This window comes from Dama dama, chromosome 1 (genome assembly GCF_033118175.1).
Source record: "Dama dama isolate Ldn47 chromosome 1, ASM3311817v1, whole genome shotgun sequence".
Classification (NCBI taxonomy): Eukaryota; Metazoa; Chordata; class Mammalia; order Artiodactyla; family Cervidae; genus Dama; species Dama dama.
The window spans coordinates 35,819,560-35,841,803 of record NC_083681.1 but is presented as its reverse complement, the minus strand read 5'-3'; the positions used below and the strand labels follow the sequence as shown (position 1 = coordinate 35,841,803).

Here is a 22,244-nt window from a genome sequence, read left to right as displayed (position 1 = left end):
GGAAGGAAGAAGAATGCCCTATTAAGGAAGCCAATGGAGGAGAGAGTGCCAAGAGGGGACTGTTCAAAAGCATCAAATGCTGCCAAGAGGCCAAGAAGGCTAAAAATTGTACAAAGGCTGGACTTGATAAAGTGAGAAGTTACCAAGAGGAATACAGAGGAGGGTTTTGGGATGAGTCAATCAAGGATGACTTCCTGTAAAGGACTAATTTTGAAATCAGCCTTGAAAACTCTAAAGAATGTGCATTGAAAGAAGAGTGGAGAGAATCTTGGGCAAAATGATACATTTAAGGAAAGGGAAGGAAGCATAAGCAATCTTGGCAGGTAAGTGTAAGTGCAAGACTTTACTGCAGAGGAAGGTTCCCAGCACAGGAAGCAGAACAGAGAAGCTGGTGAGGCTCAGAAGCGAGGTGGCAACTATTAGAAAATCTTCAGGGCTTTTGTAAATAGTTTGCTTTGGTATATAGGTTTTTTTTTTTAAACTTTATTTGGCTGTGCTGGGTCTTCACTGCTGCTCAGGATTTTCTCTAGTTGTGGCAAGTGGGGGCTATTCTCTAGGTGCAGTGCATGGGCTTCTCATTGTGGTGGCTTCTCTTGTTGCGGAGCACAGGCTCTAGGGTGCAAGGACTTCAGTAGCCGTGGTACGTGGACTCAGTAGTTGAGGCTCCCGGGCTCTAGGGGGCTGGGTCACTAGCTGTGGCGTGTGAGCTTCTTTTTCCGCAACATGTGGGATCGTCCTGGACAAGGGATTGAACCCACGCCTCTTGCATTTGCAGGAGGAGTCTTTACCACTGGGCCATCAGGGAGGCCCTGGTGTATAGGTTTTTTTTTTTTAATATAGATTTTTAAAGTTTTATTTATTTATTCATTTGGCTGCACCAGGTCTTAGTTGCTGCATGTGGGATTGTTGATCTTTGTTGTTTTGTTCATTAATTTTGTTGGGTAGAGGTTCACTCAATTTCCCTGCTCCACTGTGGAGGAAGTCAGATTTGCATTTACTAAATGAGTCTTTTCATTATTCCTGATGGCTTTTATATGTGCATTTTACATGTGGCTCCCCATATACCACTAACATAATCTGTGGTAAGACAAGTAGAGGCTTATTGCATACCATAGAAAAAGAGAACACCACCTCAAAAAGCTTTGGCAGTATTTTGAAGGGAGAAAGCAAGGACAGACTTTATGGAGAATTGGAGGTTTGATTTAGGGTGAGTCTTTCAAAATAAGTGCTTAATTACAATTAGGCAAGAATCATGATATAACAGCTGAAGAATGGTAGAAACAGCCAAGAGGAGAATTTTGAGGGGAGGAATTCAAAGAATGTTAAGGGGCAAACTATTGATGTTTTCCATCATCCACCAAGTATTGATGGTTCTTTCAAGAAGTTACTATAATGAACAATCAAACCATTCGTCTGGACAGTGGACTCCTGGAAATTAAGTGATGGTAATGAAAACTAAGATCATGGCATCTGGTCCCATCACCTCATGGGAAATAGATGGGGAGACAGTGGAAACAGTGTCAGACTTTATTTTTTTGGGCTCCAAAATCACTGCAGATGGTGACTGTAGCCATGAAATTAAAAGACACTTATTCCTTGGAAGGAAAGTTATGACCAACCTAGATAGTATATTAAAAAGCAGAGACATTACTTTGCCAACAAAGGTCCATCTAGTCAAGGCTATGGTTTTTCCAGTGGTCATGTATGGATGTGAGAGTTGGACTGTGAAGAAAGCTGAGCACCAAAAAATTGATGCTTTTGAACTGTGGTGTTGGAGAAGACTCTTGAGAGTCTCTTGGACTGCAAGGAGATCCAACCAGTCCATCCTGAAGGAGATAAGTCCTGGGTGTTCATTGGAAGGACAGATGCTAAAGCTGAAACTCCAATACTTTGGCCACCTCATGCAAAGAGTTGACTCATTGGAAAAGACCCTGATGCTGGGAGGGATTGGGGGCAGGAGGAGAAGGGGACGACAGAGGATGAGATGGCTGGATGGCATCACCGACTCAATGGACATGAGTTTGAGTAAACTCCGGGAGTTTGAGATGGACAGGGAGACCTGGCGTGCTGCAATTCATGGGGTCGCAAAGAGTCGGACACAACTAAGTGACTGAACTGAACTGAACTGAACTGAATGAACACAGAAGAATAACAAAATCAAGATAATGAAGACAGGAATAGCACAAAGTCATGTTAATGTAGACGGTAAGATATGGTTCCCTTCCTCAGGGTCTGGCTAAGAAATATAGTATATCATATATGGTATATGATAAATATGGTAATATCATATACAAATTTTTTGGGGGAGATGGGGGCAAGCTATGGTTTTTCCAGTAGTCATGTATGGATGTGAGAGTTGGACTATAAAGAAAGCTGAGTGCCGAAGAACTGATGTTTTTGAACTGTGGTGTTTGGAGAAGACTCTTGAGAGTCCCTTGGATTGCAAGGCAATCACACCAGTAAATCCTGAAGGAAATCAGTCCTGAATATTCATTGGAAGGACTGATGCTGAAGCTGAAGCTCCAATACTTTGGCCACCTGATGTGAAGAACTGACTCATTGGAAAAGACCCTGATGCTGGGAAAGATTAAAGGCAGGAGGAGAAGGGGACAACAGAGGATGAGATGGTTGTATGGCGTCACTGCCTCAATGGATATGAGTTTGAGTAAGCTCTGGGAGTTGGTGATGGACAGGGAAGCCTGGTGTGCTGCAGTCCATGGGGTCACAGAGTTGGACATGAGTGAGCAACTGAACTGAACTGAACTGGCATGCTACTTGGCTCACAAGATCTTACTTCCTCAACCAGGGATTTGAACCTGTGCCACAGGCTATGGAGGTTACCCACCATGATGTCCAGTGCATTACCATCAAAGGGCCAGGTGTACTACATTGCTGGAGAAGGAACCTCATGGGCATCTTAAACTCAGCCACTTATTTTTTGGCTTCTAGAGATGAACACGAAGTGGCAAAAGAACATTAACTTTGCTGACACTATGTGAAACTGAGATGGACACTATGGCGCTCTCCCAGGTACAAATCCTTTCTGTGTCCCCATTTCTTGTTTTTAAGAGGCTTCAGCCTCTTAGACCTTCCCTGAGTACCAAAGGGCAGATTCAAAGAGTTGCTTATCAGGGAAGTGAGGGAGTGAAGAAACAAACAAGGAGCAGTCAAGAAACAATAGTGTAATAAAAAAGCATCATCCTGGTTCTTCCTCAAGGAATATATATGACAACGTATTCAGCTTCTTCATCAGGAGCAAAGGCTCCCACCTAGTGAGTACACTTCATATGAGTACAAGATTCCTGGGACACTGCCCTGTTACCTCACCACCAACCAGCCAGAAAAAAATCTGCACACATTGGACAATAAAAGACTCTGACCCCCTCCCTAAATGATTAACTGTGATTAACTCCCCCTTTCTCTCTTTACAAACTTTCACGGTCAAGCAGAATCTTGAGAGTTGGTTCTTGGCTACGAGTCTGCCTTCTTCCCAGGATGCTGGCCTCATGAATAAAGCAATCTCTCCTTTCTAACCAACACTTGTCTCTTCAGAATTGGCTTTTGAGTGGCAAGCCGCCAAATTCGAGTCAGGTAACACATATTTCTCTAGTATCTTGTAGCCACTACTAATTCTGTGATTTATTTTTGTCTCTGGATTGCTTATGGCTAAGTTATTCCCCAAATTTTGTTAGTCATATTTGTTTATCTATTTGTCCTTCTTAAGACCATGCAAGCTAGGAAGGAGAACAACCTTTGACCAGGAGGGAAAAGAGCTCTTTGACATCCAAACTAGTAAGTTTTGGGGTTTCTGTTTTCACTCTTGACTTGCAGCCGAAATCATAGATTTAAATCTATAGGTTAAGGATCGCCTGCCAATGCAGGCTGGCTTGGCACTCACAGCTAGGTCTTAATGTGCTTCTGGTGGACATGAACTGTTTCACAGTACATCAACAACAGACAAGACCACGCTGTGACCAGGATGGGTTAGTACAATAACAAGCCCATTCCAATAATGTCTGAACACAGACAAAACAAGAATATTGTCCAAGCAGTAAAATACCAAATATCTCCCTGTACCAGCTAGTATGAGTAACTGATGCTGCTTTACCAGCGATAGCTCTAGGCTTGCATCAGTGTGCCCTCCCTTGGAATAAGAGGTATTGAGATAATCCGAGATTGTCCCCACTTTCACCTAGAGTAAACCCTCTCTTCCTGTACCTTCTCCAAAATCACCCGACCAAATCTCTAGTCCCGTAAGTCCTTTCTTACACTCTAGTACTGAGTTGCCCCACAGTTCCCTATGGTACATATTCTCTCCTGCTTCAGTGAGTTATAAACCAGACTTGCTCAACTACAGGAGTGTTCCTGATGGTCTTTGCCTGAAGGGCATAAATGATATTTAAGACTGTGAAATGTAAATTTGTGATCAAATAAATTGAATCATCACACTGACATTTTTATTTCAATAGTAATTACACTTTGTAGTATGTATGTTTGGGGGTAACCTGAATGTTTTTAATGTTTAATAAACTTAATGTTTAAGTTCTTTTAGCTTAAAACACTGGACTGGGAATTCCAGTGGTCAGGACTCCAGAGTACTTCCTCTGCAGACAGCACAGGTTTGTCCCCTGGTCAGGGAACTAAGATCCCGAAAGCCATGAGATGCAACCCAAAACAAAATGCACACAAAAAGCAAACAAACAAAAACATTGGAATGATATAAGATAAATTAATAGATAATCACTGAATACCTAGATAACTTCTCAGTAGAATACTGGTATTTTGATTATTACTAAGCATAGATTTCCAACCAGTCCATCTTAAAGGAGATCAGTCCTGGGTGTTCATTGGAAGGACTGATGCTGAAGCTGAAACTCCAATACTTTGGCCACTTGATGCGAAGAGTTGACTCATTGGAAAAGACCCTGATGCTGGGAGGGATTGGGGGCAGGAGAAGAAGGGGCCGACAGAGGGTGAGATGGCTGGATGGCATCACCGACTCGATGGGCATGAGTTTGAGTAAACTCTGGGAGTTGATGATGGACAGGGAGGCCTGGTGTGCTGCGATTCATGGGGTCACAAGGAGTCAGATGCGACTGAGCGACTGAACTGAACTGAACTGAAGCATAGATTTAAGTATACATAGTCTTGCTTATTTTTATGTGCTGTAGAGAGGTTATAACTTGGGTCATGGTAATAAACATGTTCACTTTGCCCCTTTAAGAAGCTGAAAAGAGATGTATGTGGTTGTAGAAAGTTGTATTATATGTGCTCACGAGCTTTGCTCATCTGCTAAAATGCTCCTATACAAGAAGTAGTTCTTATTTACCCATTCATAAAACTATGAATGTCTTTTTGTTTTTCAAGAGGGAAAAAGAAAAAGCTTTTGTCCTAAAGCAGAAGTCCTCTGGTTTTTTGGTCTCCAGGTTTCTGAACATTTAGGACATTGGAAATGGACCCAAAGGAAGTTTAAAGACCTTTTCATTGATTGATTGATTTAGCAATGATGACCCCGTCAATGATAATGTAAATAACATCACAGTATTACCATGAAATAGCTTTGATTTCATGGATTCAAGACAGAACCACTGTCCCAAATATTATTAGAGTGTCAGTTAGTTCCAGAATATTAAAGGGCATAACGCAGGACAAAACTTAAAAATTAATTTTATTTGCCTGTACACCCAGGCTGTTTTAACAAAATACCACAGACTAGGTAGCTTACAAACAAAAGAAATTTATTGCTCACAGTTCGAGAGACTGGAAAGTCCAAGATCAAGTGCCAACAAAATCACTTTCTGGTGAGGGCCCTGTTCCTGATTCATTAGCAGGCACCTTCTCCCTATGTCCTCACATGGTGGAAGGGGCCAGGGATCCCTCTGGGGTCCCTTTCATAAGGCACTCATTCCACCCTAGGCACTTCTCAACATTTCCAGCTCTGAAAATAATATCATCTTTGGGTGTTAGGTTTTTAACACATGAATTCCGGGGGTGGGGGGAGAGCACGATATATCATTGTGACCACAGCACTTTGATTTATGCTACCTGAGTTTGAAAAGAAGCTGTGAAATGGACAAGGGCTTTAGTGAAGTTCACCCTGTCTCGAACTGCTTGCTTTTATGACATTATTCCTCCAAGAGACCAGTCAGCCATGTTGCGGCAAGTTGAGTATATCAGGCCTCTTCTATCACCTTGAACACCCCCTGGAATCCTTTTGCTCCATTATAACTATGAATGGTTACATGTAGCAAACCTGGACTGAGAAGGGTATGATTATCAATGGGTTCAGGACCCTCAGATATAGAAGTTTGAGTTGCAGGATCTGGAAAGCCATGCAGACCTGCTGAGGTGGTAGCTGAGGGTGAGGGGAATTTAGAACCCATAATGGAGGAAGGAGAGGATGAGTACTAATTGAGGCCTTGAGATCAAATGCAGGAATAGATGCTGTAGTTCTTCCAACACACTTCCCACAGGAAGGAAATTTCCCTCAAGAGAGACCCCTGGGCAGCATGGAGGAGGTGAACCTGAACCTGAGTAGACAAGTGGGTCTGCATGGTACAATGGGTGGACTATGGCAGTGATGAGAAAGTGCCTCTTGGGTCTCTGACTGCAGGGAGCATAATTGACTGTAGGCCTCCAATGCTGTGCTTGGCAATTCACAAGTCCATGATTCCCTAGCCAGTGACTGAGCATAGTGAGGATAATAAGGTAGGCCCTTTCGTGAGAGACTTGTTGCTTTTCTTTTTTATTTTCTTTTTAAAAATTTAATAAATTTCTTTATTTTACTTGTTTCTTTTCTTATGGAGAGTTCAGCTGGAAGACTACTTGATGGCATGACAAGTTTTTCTTTTTTTTTTTCAAACTTTTTATTTTATATTGGGGTATAGCTGATTAATGGGCTTCCCTTGTGGCTCAGCTGGTAAAGAATCCTCCTGCAATGTGTGAGACCTGGGTTCGATCCCTGGGTTGAGAGGATCCCCTTGAGAAGGGAAAGGCTACCCCCTGCAGTATTCTGGCCTGGAGAATTCCATGGACTGTATAGTTGGTGGGGTTGCAAAGAGTCGGACAGGACTGAGCAACTTTCACTTTCACTTTCATAGCTGATTAATGGGCTATTCTGGTAGCTCAGCTGGTAAAGAATCCGCCTGCAATGCAAGAGACCCCAATTCAATTCCTGGCTTGGGAAGATCCCCCGGAGAAGGGATAGGCTACCTACTCTAGTATTCCTGGGCTTCCCTGGTGGCTCAGATGGTAAAGTATCCACCTGCAATGCAGGAGACCTGGGTTCCATCCCTGGGTCGGGAAGATGCCCTGGAGGAGGGCACAGCAACCCACTCCAGTATTCTTGCCTGGAGAATCCCATGGACAGAGAAGCCTGGAGAACTACAGTCCATGGGCCACAGTCAGACATGACTGAGTGACCAAGCACAGCACAGCACATAGCTGATTAACAAAAAACAACGTTGTGATAGTTTCAGTGAACAGCAAAGGGACTCAGCCATACATATACATGTATCCATTCTCCCCCAAACTCCCCTCCCATCCAGGCTGCCACAAAACATTGAACAGAGTTCCATGTGCTGTACTGTAGGTCCTTATTGGTTATCCATTTTATTATTATTATTATTATTTTTTATTTTTTATATGGTTATCGATTTTAAATATAGCAGTGTGTACATCCGACAACTTTTCTTACAGTTGCTTGTTTATGCACTCCACTCTGCCTTCCTTCCTTTCTTCTTTTCTTCCCTTCTCCTTCCTTCCCTCCTCCTCACACCCAAGATTAGACCTGCTGACCAATCCTAGCATATCAGTTCAGAAACTAGTTTACAATCCAGTCAGAATCACAGCTGGTACCATCTTAATACAATGTGGTACCCAGAGTTGTGTTGCATAGATAGACCACCATGTCCTCAGTGAAGAGATCAGCCTGACTCAAAACACAGTTATATGCCAGTCCAGCTTGACCAAGAAACCAACCACCCTTGACTAACCCAGATTATTAATAGTATGAAAGTCTGATTTATGATGACCCAGTGTCCAGAATATGCTAGATCATTCCCAGATCATTCACACATTAATTTATTCAATAAGTATTTACTGCAGGCTTACTAGGCTCCAGGCACTATATAAGTGTTAATGCTTATCTGGGCATGGCAGGATTCCAGAGAGGCTTGCATCACCCTAGTGTGCTAAATGCATGATCCAGCTCCTCTTCCTGTTGTAGTCAACGTTTCCAGACTACTGTCAACAGATAAATTCTCACAGATTTTTTCTCATGATGTCATATTCTGCTTCATTCCCTTATGGCAACTTCTTATTACATGTCCCATTATGGCCTCATCCCATAACACTTGACCTAGTAGATTTCTATACCTGCTTATAACCATTCATTCAACACATATTTATTAAATGTCTTTAGATTGCTAGGCGCTGGAGACACTATAATACTGCTTTAAAGTAACTCAGTCTTTAATTCTACCCCAAAAGACTAATACATTAAAAAAAAAAACTACTGAAATTCTAAAATAAGTGTATAAGTCCTTTAATAAAGGTATCTTCAAAATTCTACGAGAGTGAGCTTCCCTGGTGGCTCCATGGTAGAGAATCTGCCTGCCACTGCAGGAGTTTAGTTCACTTCAGTCACTCAGTTGTGTCCAACTCTTTGCGACCCCATGGACTGCAGCATTCCAGGCCTCTCTGTCCATCACCAACTCCCGGAGTTTACTCAAACTCATGTCCATCAAGTCGGTGATACCATCCAACCACCTCATCCTCTGTCGTCCCCTTCTCCTCCTGCCTTCAAACTTTCCCAGCATCTGAGTCTTTTCAAATGAGTCAGCTCTTCACATGAGGTGGCCAAAGTATTGGAGTTTCAGCTTCCACATCAGTCCTTCCAATGAACACCCAGAACTGATCTCCTTTAGGATGGACTGGTTGGATCTCCTTGCAGTCCAAGGGGCTCTCAAGAGTCTTCTCCAACACCACAGTTCAAAACCATCAATACCTCAACCAGAGAGTAGCCACCGCTTGCTGCAACTAGACAAAAACCATGCAGCAACAAAGACCCAGCACAGCCAAAAATAAATAAATAAAAATTTTAAAATTCTTTGAGAGCCTATGCAAGAAAGAAGAGATTAGCACATCCCTTCGCCAAAGCTTGCAATTCTGGAAGATATTTGTAAAATTAATGACCTTTTTACTTTATTTCCTCACTTCCTCTTCTTTCAGTTTGGTTCAGTTGTTTGGTCGTGTCTGACTCATTTCAACTCCATGAACTGCAGCACACCAGGCTTCCCTGTCCATCACCAGCTCCCAGAGCTTGCTCAAACTTATGTCCATCTAGTCGGTGATGCCATCCAACCAACTCGTCCTCTGTTGTCCTCTTCCTATATGTCCTATCAAAGAACCTGGCATCCAGACTCTGATAAAATGATTATTTTGAGACATCGGTCTGCCATCTTCTTGGTCAGCCAGCTTTCCAAGTAAAGTCATATTCTTTGCCTCCAAAAAAAAAAATTCTCTGAGAGCCTAATGGAGGAATTATTTTTTAATGCTAGGAGGGTGTAGTTAGGGGAAGTGATTTATCCACTATTTTTTTGAAAAATGACTAGGAGTTTAGTGAGAGAGAAAGACATTACAAGAAAAGAAGCAGTCTGTGCCAAGGCATGCAGGCAGTAAGGAGAATAGGATACTCCAAGGACAAACAGTTGGTGATGCTTTGAAATGTGTTATCTTCTGGAGACATAATGGTTTATTACACTTGAGGACAATGAAATTTGTTCTAAACTTGACCCAAAGATATTTGACACAAAGGACACCTGACAATAAGCATATAATAAAAATCATGCCAATATTAGTAAATTTGGGAGGAAAGTAAATATCGTACAAATTAAATTTCATTGATCCAGTTTAGTTCCTTGATTGATGCATAGACTGCATGATGGAGGCAAATGATCTGAGGTCAGAGTTGCAGGTTTAGAAAAAATACTATTGGGATTAAAATGGCAGGATATAAACATTCTGCTGCTACTACTCTTGTCGTAATGAATTTTCCAAGGTCTATATATCTTATGTCATAGATTCCCCTCCTACAACACTGATTCATCTCTTTATTATATGGAATTCCCCAAACCTGTGTCACACACTTAAATGCCTACAAGTGCCAGGTGGATGATGTAAGTAAAGCTGGCTAAGTGGGGATTATAATGACTATCTGCCTTGTCCAAAGAGAGAAGCTGTTACTTTGCTCCAGCCAGTTGCTGCCATGTAGGAATGCAGGCTAAGGATTGTCAGAACACCAATATTTTCAAGAGAAGCCAGACATCCTAATTTTTATTATGGAAACTTGTGATTTGGTAATGTTGGGAAAAACCCCAACTCTGTAAGCAGGCCAATACAATGTGTCTATAGATCTAATTCTACCCCTGGGCACCAGTTGGTAACCTTAGTCCTAAAACTTTTCTAGTTTTCTATGATATCATATTTAAAGGAATAAAGGACTGTTCCATCTCCTTCTGACATTACTGGTTTCCCAAAGAAGGACTCATCCTTCTCCTCCTGTGAATAATTACTTTGCACCACCCTTTAGTAGTTTCAGTTTGTCCACCCCTTTAAGCATCAAGTTTTACCTCTCTTTTGTGAGAGCATGAACTATACTAACAATCTTCTACATTTTTGAATTTACATGGCCACACCCTTTATGACATCATGAATTGCCTTACCACTTTGGAATGTCAACTAATGCCTTCATACTACTCCAATAATTTGCCAATTTCTTTGTATCATGTCCAATGTATTAACCTCATTCACGACTGTAGCCTAGGATGGGATGTGGAAAGCATATTTGTATGGCACCACAAAAGGGTGAGTTGCTTGGGAAAGTTCATGATGTCATTAGAAAATGTCTACATTAAAAGGATCATAAAAGTTAGAGGGACCTCCTTGGTGGTCCAGTGGCTAAGATTCCATGCTCCCAATGCAGGGGGCCCAGGTTCAATCCCTGGTCAGGGAACTAGATCCCACATGCTGCAGCTAAGAGTTTGCATGCCACAAGTAAAGATTCCACATGCCACATCAAAGACTGAAGGTCCTGTGTCCCACAACTAAGAACTGGTGCAAATAAATATTTTTTTAAAAGAATCAGAAAAGTTAGAGAAGGATGTGTAAACACTGTGAGTCAGATCTCTTTAGAGTGAGTAAAAGTACAAACTCAGTTTTGCAAGTATTTCAGATAAACATCTATTATAGTGAAATTTTATAGGAGATCTCCAAAGTGACTGCTTTCTGAATATTCTGTCTATTCCTTAGGGGGAACAAGAGGTTATGTTTTTTTAACTTCATAAAATAAAAATAAAAATCTAGTGACTGGCAATAAGATTTATATAACTACAGTCATTGCACATTTTAAGTTTTTTGCTGAACAGAAACAAAAATTATGAATATAGCACACACTACTTGATAATGTTCCTTACTGCAGCATGACTGAATTTTTTCTCACTAAATTCTTATAATCTATGGAACAAATACTTCATACTACTTGTGTTTCTAGTTTGTTCTTTCCTTTTTTAAGGATTGCTAGTGCTAGTCACTCAGTCATGTCTGACTCTTTGCGACCTCATGGACTGTAGCCTGCCAGGCTCCTCTGTCCATGGAATTCTCCAGGCAAGAATACTAGAGTGGGTAGCTTTTCTCTTCTCCAATGGATCTTCCTGACCCAGGGATTGGACCCAGGTCTTTGGCATTGCAGGTAGATTCTTTACTGACTGAGCCACCAGGGAAACCCAAGGATTGCTAAGTGGGAGTAAAATTATTGTTCCTAGGATATTATAAGATTTTCTCAGTAAAGGTAGTTTAATTTTTAAAGTAAAGGACTTTTGAAATTATTGTCATTGTAACATGGATCTACATACTGTTTTTGCTGTTTGATTTACTCTTATTAATATGTGTCTCCTATGTGATGATCACTAATATCAGCAGGCAGAAGATACAATTTTCATTCTCTTTCTAAAGGAAAAAAGATAAAAACAGGGGTTTCTCTGGTGGTCCAGTGGCTAAGACTCCACACTCCCAATGTAGGAGTTTGATCCCTGGTTTGATCCCAGGTTTGATCCCTGGTCAGGGAACTAGATCCCACATGTCAGAATTAAAGATCCTGAATACCATAAAGTAAGACTCGGTGCAGTTAAATAAATAAAATATTTTAAAAAGATAAAAACAAAAATCAAATCCCTTTGTCAAAATACTGAGAAAAACATCCTAAGAATATCTAAGATAATTTGGTAATTTTCCTTTTATTCACTTACTTGTTCATTCAACAAATATGTATTAATTGCCTATTATATGTATCGAACTCTGGGTAAATGGTGATAAACCAAATATTGTCCATACTCTCACAGATTTTCTGGCCACGTGAGAGAGACAGACAAAAACAATTAAGGAGGGGCTTCCTTGGTGGTTCAGTGGCAAAGAATTCACCTGCCAATGCAGGCGACATGGGTTTGATCCCCGATCCGGCAGGATTCCACATGCCTCTGAGCAACTAACCCCATGGTGCTCCACAACTATTGAGCCTGTGACCTAGAGCCCAGGAGCCACAATGACCGAGCCCATTTGCTGCAACTGCGGAAGCCCATGCGCTTTAGAGCCTATGCTCTGCAACAAGAGAAGCTACCACAATAAGAAGCTCTCACACCACAACTAGAGAGTAGCCCCTGCTTGCCACAACTAGAGAAAAGTCGAGCAGCAATGAAGACCCAGCACAGCCAAAAATAAATTAAAAAAAAAAAAACACAAAGAAAAAAGTGCATATGTATGTATGAGTGAGTGAGTCGCTCACTCAAAGTCGCTCTTTGCGACCCCATGGACTATATAGTCTACGAAATTCTCTAGGCGAGAATACTGGATTAAGTAGCCTTTCCCTTCTCCAGGGGCTCTTCCCAACCCAGGGATCGAACCCAGGTCTCCCACATTGCAGGAGGAATCTTTACCAGCTGAGCCACCAGGGAAGCCCCAATATATACCTATATATAATGAATTTCATACATATGTACATGTATATTATTAGGGAGAATAATGGGAAGGAGGAGAGGAAAATTAATTCAGATTGAGTGGTCAGAGTGGGCTTTTCTGAAGCAATGGCACTTGAGTACTAGTGAAGAAGGATCTGACTATGTAAAATGTAGAGGAAAGAGTGGTCTGTGAAGTGGGTATAGCTTGGGCAATGGCCTTGCCTAGGAATGGCTTCTCAGAACAACAACAAACATGGCTAGAGTACAGTGACTGAGAAGGATATTAGTGAGAAATAAGGTTGAACAGAAAGCTAGGAGACCTCATGAAGAGTCTTGACAGATACTGGACAGAGTTTGGATTAGAAGCCATTGTTTTCAAGTAAAGCCAGGTTAGGTTTTAAAGATCATCCCCCACCCCCACACAACTGCTGTGTGGAGAATGGGATATAGGAAATCAGAGTGAGTTTCAGACATGACTTTTGTAGCTATTTGCAGTATTCTAGTGAGAAATGATGATGACTTGGACTGGGGTGGTGGGAGGAGAGAGAAAAGTAGATTATGTATGTCAGAGTAGAGTCAACAGAACTTGCTGATGAGTTAGATATATAGTATGAAGGAGCATTAAGAATCAGGAATGACTCACAGGGTTTGGCTTAAGCAACTAGGTACATTCCATTTACTGAAATGTAAAAGACAGAGTGCTGAATAGGTTCTCTGGGAAGCAGATGCTGAAACAGAGTTAGGTGTGCCACGAGTTTCTCAGGAAACAACACTTGTGAAAGGAAAAGAAGCAGGAGCAGAATGGTACAGGGAAAGTTGCAAAAGCAGTAATGAAACCTGATAAAGTCTTTGCCAGCACAATGGCAAATACCAGAGCAAAGGCTGCTAGTTAGTAGAGTTCTGTGTTAGACTGCTTGGTGTCTAACACTGCTTTAGGTCCTTTTACTACAACTTTGTTCATTCATTGGCTGGCAATCTCCCCAAGAAGAGCATGCCATCAGTTATATGGAATATAATGGTGGCTCTAAAGGTGAGGTAGACCCTGAAGCAGGTAAGAACTGGAAGCTGTCAGCTAAGCACATGCTTCACAGCTGGGCAGCCAGCCAGTCCTTTCTTGAAGAGGGATTTGAGTAAGCACATCTCCATGTCCCCACAGGGAACAGCAGGTAGGAAAAGATCAAGAATTTAGTTTTCAATAGGAGGGAGGGGCTAAGACAATTAATTAGATCATTCACTAATCAAATACTTATTGAGCTTCTAAATAGACCACTCAAATGGAAATGTCATGCACATAACTGGAGGCAGCTGAGAGTTCAAAAGAGATGTTTGGGCCAGAGATATTTGAAAATTAGCATATATATGATATTTAAGGTCACAGACTGGTTTGTATCACCTATTAAGAGACAGAACAGTTTTTAACCCTGAGAAATATCACTTCCCTAGGGACTGTTAGGAGGCAACTTGGGCTGTCACACCGACTAAAAGGACAATAGGAATACTGCTGGCATTTAGGGTAAAGGGCCTAGGACTGTACAACATCCTGGAATGCATGGAAAATCCTACTCAATGAAGAAGTGTCCAACAGAAAATGCCAAAAGTGCATGTGTGGGGAAATTGGCTGTAGACAGAGAAGTAGTCCTGGAACCAACCCTTGGGACATTCCAACCCTTAGAAGTTGGGTAATGGAGAAGATCCCTGGTGGCTCAGCAGGAAGGAATCTGCCTGCCAATGCAGGAGACGTGGGTTTGATCCTTGGGTGGGGAAGATCTCCTGAAGAAGGAAATGGCAATTCACTCCAGAATTCTTGCCTGGGAAATCTCACGGAGAAGCCTGGTGGGCTACAGTCTATGTGGTCACAAAAGAGTCAGACGTGACTTAGTAACTAAACAACAACAATGGAGAAGAAGCTGGCAAAGGAGACCAAAAAAGGAGTAAGTAGAAAGGTAGAAAGAAAACTAGAATAAGTGGTGTCAGATGCCAAGAGCGCAAATTGTTTCAGGAGAGACAGGTCAGCAGCAAAGAATGATGTTGAACAGTTGAATAAGACAAGGACAGAAAAGTGTCCATTCAAAGGCAAGTTTAATAAGAGCCATCTCAGAGGAGTGGTGGAGATGGAAGCCAAATTGGTATAAGCTGAGAGTAAAGAGAGGGAAGCAAGCAGAGAAAAGAACTTTTTAAAGGAATCTGAATAAATAATAAGCAGAGAAACAAATTGGAAGGTGACTGAGAGTTAAGGGAAGGATTTTATTTCAAATATTTTATTATCAAAGTTTTAAACATACAGAAAAGTTGAAAGAATGTTGCAGTAATTCTCACTGAACTCTATAATTAACATTTTACTATGCTTGCTTTATCACATCTCTTTATCTACCCATAAGGAAGGAATCTTTAAAGATGGAAAACATTCCTAGAGCATGTTTGTATGCCTAGAATATGATTCAATAGCTAGGGAAGATGAATGATACAGGAAAGAAAGGGGATAACCAAGTGGAAAAAAAAAATGAAGTCTTCGAGAACTGGGGGAAGGGAACAGGATTCAGAGTACAGGTAAAGGGATTGCCTTTTGTTGTTACAGAAAGGAAAAAAGAAGAAATAATTAACAGAATCATGTAGGTTTGTGGATTTAATGTTGAGAAATTTAGCAGGCACCATACCATTGGCTAACTAACAGCTTAGACCCTCTTCTATTGCTGATAGAACCCAAAATTTGGCACCAACAAGCCCAGATCAGGGGGATTAACAATGGTCTAAGTCAGTCATGACTATCACACTCCCTTCTGCCAGATACTGACTCTCCCATCATATCTTGAAGGTAAGAGAATGGCCATATAACCTATTTCTGGTCAATAGACCTTAAGGGTTTTTTTTTTTTTTTTTTTGCTGAGGGGGCTTCAGTGAAAGATTTTCCTTTGCTGATAAAAGTAGAGGGAACTTCTCATATAAGGTCCTTCTGCTGCTTCCTCCATCCTCATGTTTTTCCTACTTTTGGATGTGGTCATGATTCATGATGTCAGGAAGTATGAGAGCCATCTTTCAACTTTCTGTAAACTTGAAGATGAAAAGCCAGAGCTCAGAAAAGGAAAAAGACTGTGATGATACTGTTTAGCAACTGAAGCAATGCCAAAAACTACCTACCTCCAGACTTACTTTTATGATAGAAAATTAAACTTCAACTCACTGAAGCCTCTGTCATCAGGTTTTACATCATTTTAGGTGAATAAAGATACAGAATATGGAAGGTGTGTGACAGCTATTCTTTTTTCTGCTGAACAGCCCACCCTAGCTTGATTCTGGCTATAGACTCTATTCCCTAGGCCACAGGAGCGAATACCTGACTTAACATGACTTAGATTTTTCTTACTGAGAATTTTAAACTTAATTAGGAACACCAAAAAAAAAAAAAACAGAAGGAGACAATCTAATTGTCACCTCTAAAAAGAAAATCTACAATCTCCTAGCCCTGGGATTCTTTTCCCATTCAGTCTATGAATTACTCTTCTATCTTTCCAATAAATTCCCATTTTATTAAATTAATTTAAATTTTTATTTTTGGCTGTGCTGGGTCTTTGTTGCTGCACATGGGCTTTCTCTAGTCCTGGGGAGAGGAGGCTATTCTCTAGGTGTGGTGTGAGGGCTTCTTTTGCAGACCACAGGCTCTAGACCCATGGGACTCAGTACTTGTGGCACATGGGCCTAGTTGCCTCATGGCATGTGGAATCTTCTTGGACCAGGGATTGAACCCATGAACCCATGTCCCCTGCATTGGCAGGCAGATTCTTAACCACTGGAATACCAGGGAAGTCCCCCTTTTCCTTGAAGTTAGCTGGAATCGATTTCTGTTGCTTTAAACCAGTGGTTGTGATTAGGGGAGATTTTACTACTCAACAGATACCTGGCAATGTCTGGAGATATTTTTGTTTGACACCTGGGGTATTACTGGCATCTTGAGTAGATACGAGGAAACCTGCTAACATCCTATAACACTTAGGACCATCTTCCATAACAAAAACATATTTGGCCCAAAGTATAAATAGTGCTGTTGAAAAAACCTGCTTTAAAATAGGAGTTCTTTAACCTGGACAAGGAGGTTCTCAACAAATCTGAAAGGATCAGCGGGAAATGAGTGGGAATGAAGAATGGGAGGTCTGAGCGGCAAGGGGAAGTGTGGAATGGACTTTGAGAGTATGGAAGAGAGAGCATGCCCAGGAAACACTGGAGGATTGAGGAGCAATGGTGAGGGTCTGTCTAAGGTCAGTGACTATGAATTTAGAGACGTCCATGCTAAGTTGCTTCAGTTGTGTCTGACTCTTTGCAACCTTATGGACCATAGCCTGCCAGGCTCCTCTAACCATTAGATTCTCCAGATATGAATACTGGAGTGGGTTGCCATTTCCTTCTCCAGGGGAATGTGGGTTTATTGATATTTCTCCTGCTATGCACAGCTATGTTGGTACAGATAAGGAGAAGGCATAATTTGGGTTCATCCAGAGCTGAGTTTTTGTCAGGTGAAAGCAACAGAGGGAAAGAAAGGCAAAGGAGTTGATGAACCAGAGAAATTAAGCTGGATAACAAGAGAAATAATAAGAGAGAATTGAGAACAAAACTGGTGGGAAAAAGAAATTAAGAAAACAATCCCATTCACAGTTGTACCAAAAGGAACAAATTACCTAGGCATAAACTAAATGAAGGAGGTTAAAGATCTGTTTACTGACAACTATCAGACACTGATGAAAGAAACTGGAAGTACACACAAATGCAAATAAATGCAAAGATATTTTGTGCTCATAAATTAGAAAAATTAATATTATTAAAATGTTCATACTACCCAAAGATATACAGATTGAATACAATTTCTAATGAAATTCTAATGTCATTTTTCACAGAAACAAAACAAACAATCTTAAAATTTCATTGTAACCACAAAAGTGAAAGTGAAAGTGTTAGTTGCTCAGTTGTGTCTGACTCTGCAACTTCCTGAACTGTAGCCTGCCAGGAGTTTTCTTCCTATCCATGGAGTTCTCCAGGTCAGAATATGGGAGTGGGTAGCCATTCCCTTCTCCAGAAAATCTTCCTGACTCAGGAATCAAACCCAGGCCTTTGCATTGCAGGCAGATTCTTTACCATCTGAGTACCAGGGAAGCCAAGGAAATCAAACCAGTCAATCCTAAAGGAGATCAACCCTGAATATTCATTTGAAGGACTGATGCTGAAGTTGAAGCTCCAATACTTTGGTCACCTGATGCAAAGAGCCGATTCATTGGAAAAGACCCTGATGGTGGGAAAGACTGAGGGTAGGAGAAGGGGATGACAGAGGATGAAATAGTTGGATGGCATCACCGACTCACTGGACATGAGTTTGAGAAAACCCTGGAAGATAGGGAAGGACAGGGAAGGCTGGCATGCTGTAGTCCATTGGGTTGCAAAGAGTCAGACACGACTTAGCAACTGAATAACAACCACTACAAAAGACTTTGAGTAGCCAAAACAATCTTGAGAAAGAAAAACAAAGCTGAAGCCATCACATTTCCTGATTTCAAATTATATTATAATGTTATAGCAATCAAAACAGTATATTAGCACAAAGTAGACATTACAGATCAATGGAAGAAAAGAGAGAGCCAAGAAATAAACACAAGCATATGTAATCAATTAAATTTAACAAAGGAGACAAGAATATGCATTAGGGAAAGGACAGTTTCTCTAATAAATGGTCAGAAAAACGGGACAGCCACATGCAAAACAATAAAACTAGCCCACTGTTTTACACCATACCCAAAAATGAACTCAAAATGGATTAAAGACATGAATGTAAGACATGAAACAATAAAACTCCTAGAAGAACTTCAACATAGGTGGTAACTTCCTGAACATCAATCTTATTGATGATTTTTTTAAAAAAACAAAGATAATAAAGGCAACAGTAAATAAGTTGGACTATATCAAACTAAAAAGCATTTGCAGGGACTTCCCTGGTGGTTGAGGGGTTAAGACTCCGTGCTTCCACTGCAAGGGGCAGAGGTTCTATCTCTGGTCAGGAAACTAAGATACCACAGGCCATGTGGCAGGGTCAAAAAAGAAAAACATTAACAAAAAGGCAACCTATGGAATGGGAAAAAAATGTTTGCAAATCCTAAATCTGATAAATGATTCATATCCAAAGATATAAAGAACTCATACAACTCAATAGCAAAGAATCAAATAATCCAATTTAAAAATGGGCAAAGGACTTGAGTAAACATTTTTCCAAAGAACATATTCAAATGGCCAACAGGTGCATGAAAAGGTGCTCAACATCACTAATCTTCAGGGAAATGCAAATCAAAATCACAATGAGATCATCTCACAGTCACTAGAAAGGGTGTTATCAAAAAGATAAGAAATAAGTGTTGGTTTAGTATCCTATGATAAACCATAGAGAAAAGGATATATATATACACACATATATATATATGTATAAAGACTATATATGTATTATAATTTCAGCACTTTGCTCTAAAGCAGGGATTAACAACATTGTAAATCAACTATATTTCAGTTAAAAAAAGAAAAAGAAGTATTAGGCTATGGAAAAGAGGGAACCCTAGTGTACCTAGGGCTTCTTTGTAGGCTCAGATTGTTAAGAATCTGCCTGCAGTGCAGGAGACCTGGATTCGATCCCTGAGTCAGGAAGATCTCCTAGAGAAGGGAATGGCAACCCACTCCAGCATTCTTGCCTGGAGAATCCCATAGACAGAGGAGCCTGGCGGGCTACAAACCACAGGCTCACAAAAAGTTGGACATGACTGAATAACTAACACTTTCACTTTAGTGCACTATTGGTGGGGATGTAAATTGTTACAGCCACCATGGAAAATGGTATGGAGGTTCCTCAAAAAATTAAAATGAGAATTACCACTTTGTTGTTCAGTAGCTCAGTCATGTCCAACTCTTTGCGACCCCATAGACAGCAGCACACCAGGCTTCCCTGTCCTTCACCATCTCCTGGAGCTTGCTCAAACTCATGTCCATTGGGTCTGTGATGCCATCCAACCATCTCATCCTCTGCTGTCCCTTTCTCCTCTTGCCATCAGTCTTTCCCAGCATCAGGGTCTTTTCCATTGAGTTGGCTCTTCACATCAGGTGGCCAAAGTATTGGAGCTTCAGCTTCAGCATCAGTCCTTCCAATGAATGTTCAGGGTTGATTTCCTTAGAATTGATTGGTTTGATCTCCTTGCAGTCCAGGGGACTCTCAAGAGACTTCTCCAAAATGACAGTTCAAAAGCATAAATTCTTCGCCATGCAGCCTTCTTTATGGTCCAACTCTCACATCTGTACATGACTACTGAAGAAACCATAGCTTTGACTAGATCGACCTTGGTTGGGAAAGTGATGTTTCTACTTTTTAATATGCTGTCTAGGTTTGTCATAGCTTTTCTTCCAAGGAGCAAGCATCTTTTAATTTCATAGATGCAGTCACAAATTGCAGCGATTTTGGAACCCAAGAAAAGTCTGTCATTGTTTCCATTGCTTCCCCATCTATTTGCTATGAGTGATGGGACCAGATGCCATGATCTTAGTTTTTTGAATGTTGAGTTTTAAGCCAGCTTTTCACTCTCCTCTTTCACTTTCATCAAGAGGCTCTTTAGTTTCTCTTCACTTTCTGTCATAAAGGTGGTGTCATCTGTATATCTGAGGTTATTGCTATTTCTCCCTGCAATTTTTTTTTTTCTTATTAATACAGTATTTATTTGTCTTCCTTCTGTCAAGCCCTGAGCCAACCACTTTCCCCAGGCTGCCTGGGGAGGTACAGGAGAAGAAAAAGTATGGAACACTTCACGAATTTGCATGTCATCCTTGCGCAGGGGCCATGTTAATCTTCTCTGTATCGTTCCAATTTTAGTATATGTGCTGCCGAAGCGAGCACTCTCCCTGCAATCTTGATTCCAACTTGTGCTTCATATAGTCTGGCATTTCTCATGATTTACTCTGCATAAAAGTTAAATAAGCATGGTGACAATATACAGCCTTAATGTACTCCTTTCCCAATTTGGAACCAGTCTGTTGTTCCATGTTTGCTTCTAACTGCTGCTTCTGGACCTGCACACAGGTTTCTCAGGAAGCAGGTAAGGTGGTCTGGTATACCCATCTCTAAGAATTTTCCACAGCTTGTTGAGCTCCACACAGTCAAATGCTTTAGCATAGTCAATGAAGCAGAAATAGATGTTCTTCTGGAATTCTCTTGCTTTTTCTATGATCCAGCAGACGTTGGTAATTTGATCTCTGGTTCCTCTGCCTTTTCTAAAACCAGCTAGAACATCTGGAAGTTCTCAGTTCATGTACTGTTGAAGCCTAGCTTGGAGAATTTTGAGCATTACTTTGCTAGCATGTGAAATGAGTATAACTGTGCGGTAGTTTGAACATTCTTTGGCATTGCCTTTCTTTGGGGTTGGAATGAAAACCGACCTTTCCCAGGCTGGTGGCCACTGCTGAGTTTTCCAAATTTGCTTCCATATTGAATGCAGCACTTTACAGCATAATTTTTTAGGATTTGAAACAGCTCAGCTGGAATTCCATCACCTCCACCCTCTTTGATCATAGTGATGCTTCTTAAGGCCCACTTGACTTCGTACTCCAAGATGTCTGGCTCTAGGTGAGTGATCACAACATCGTGGTTATCTGGGTCATGAAGATCTTTTATTGTATATTTCTTCTGGGTATTCTTGGCATCTTTTCTTAATATCTTCTGTTTCTGTTAGGTCCATATCATTTCTGTCCTTTATTGTGCCCATATTTGCACAAAATGTTCCCTTGATATTTCTAATTCTCTTGAAGAGATCTCTAGTATTTCCCATTCTATTGTTTTCCCCTATTTCTTTGCACTGTTCACTTAGGAAGGTTTTCTTATCTCTCCTTGCTATTCTTTGGAACTCTGAATTCAGATGGGTATATTGTTCTTCGTCTCCTTTGCCTTTCATTTCTCTTCTTTTCTCAGCTATTTGCAAGGCCTCCTCAGACAACCATTTTGCCTCCTTGCATTTCTTTTTCTTGGGGATGTTTTGCTCACAGCCTCCTGAACAATGTTACAAACACCCATCAAATTACCATGTAATCCAGCAATTCTACTTCTGGGTATTTATCCAAAGGAAATGAAAACACTAATTTGAAAAAGATATCTGCACCCCTGTGTTCACTGCAGCATTACTTACAATAACCAAGACATGGAAACAATCTACATGTCCATCAGTCAATGAATGG

General features: G+C 41.0%; 1 non-coding gene across 1 annotated transcript; it reads right to left on the bottom strand.

The window, feature by feature from the left end:
* Positions 1-20,806: 20,806 nt before the first annotated feature.
* Positions 20,807-20,913, bottom strand: LOC133065092 (U6 spliceosomal RNA). The gene has a single exon (XR_009694833.1). It is a non-coding gene; the product is annotated as a U6 spliceosomal RNA (small nuclear RNA).
* Positions 20,914-22,244: the final 1,331 nt, after the last annotated feature.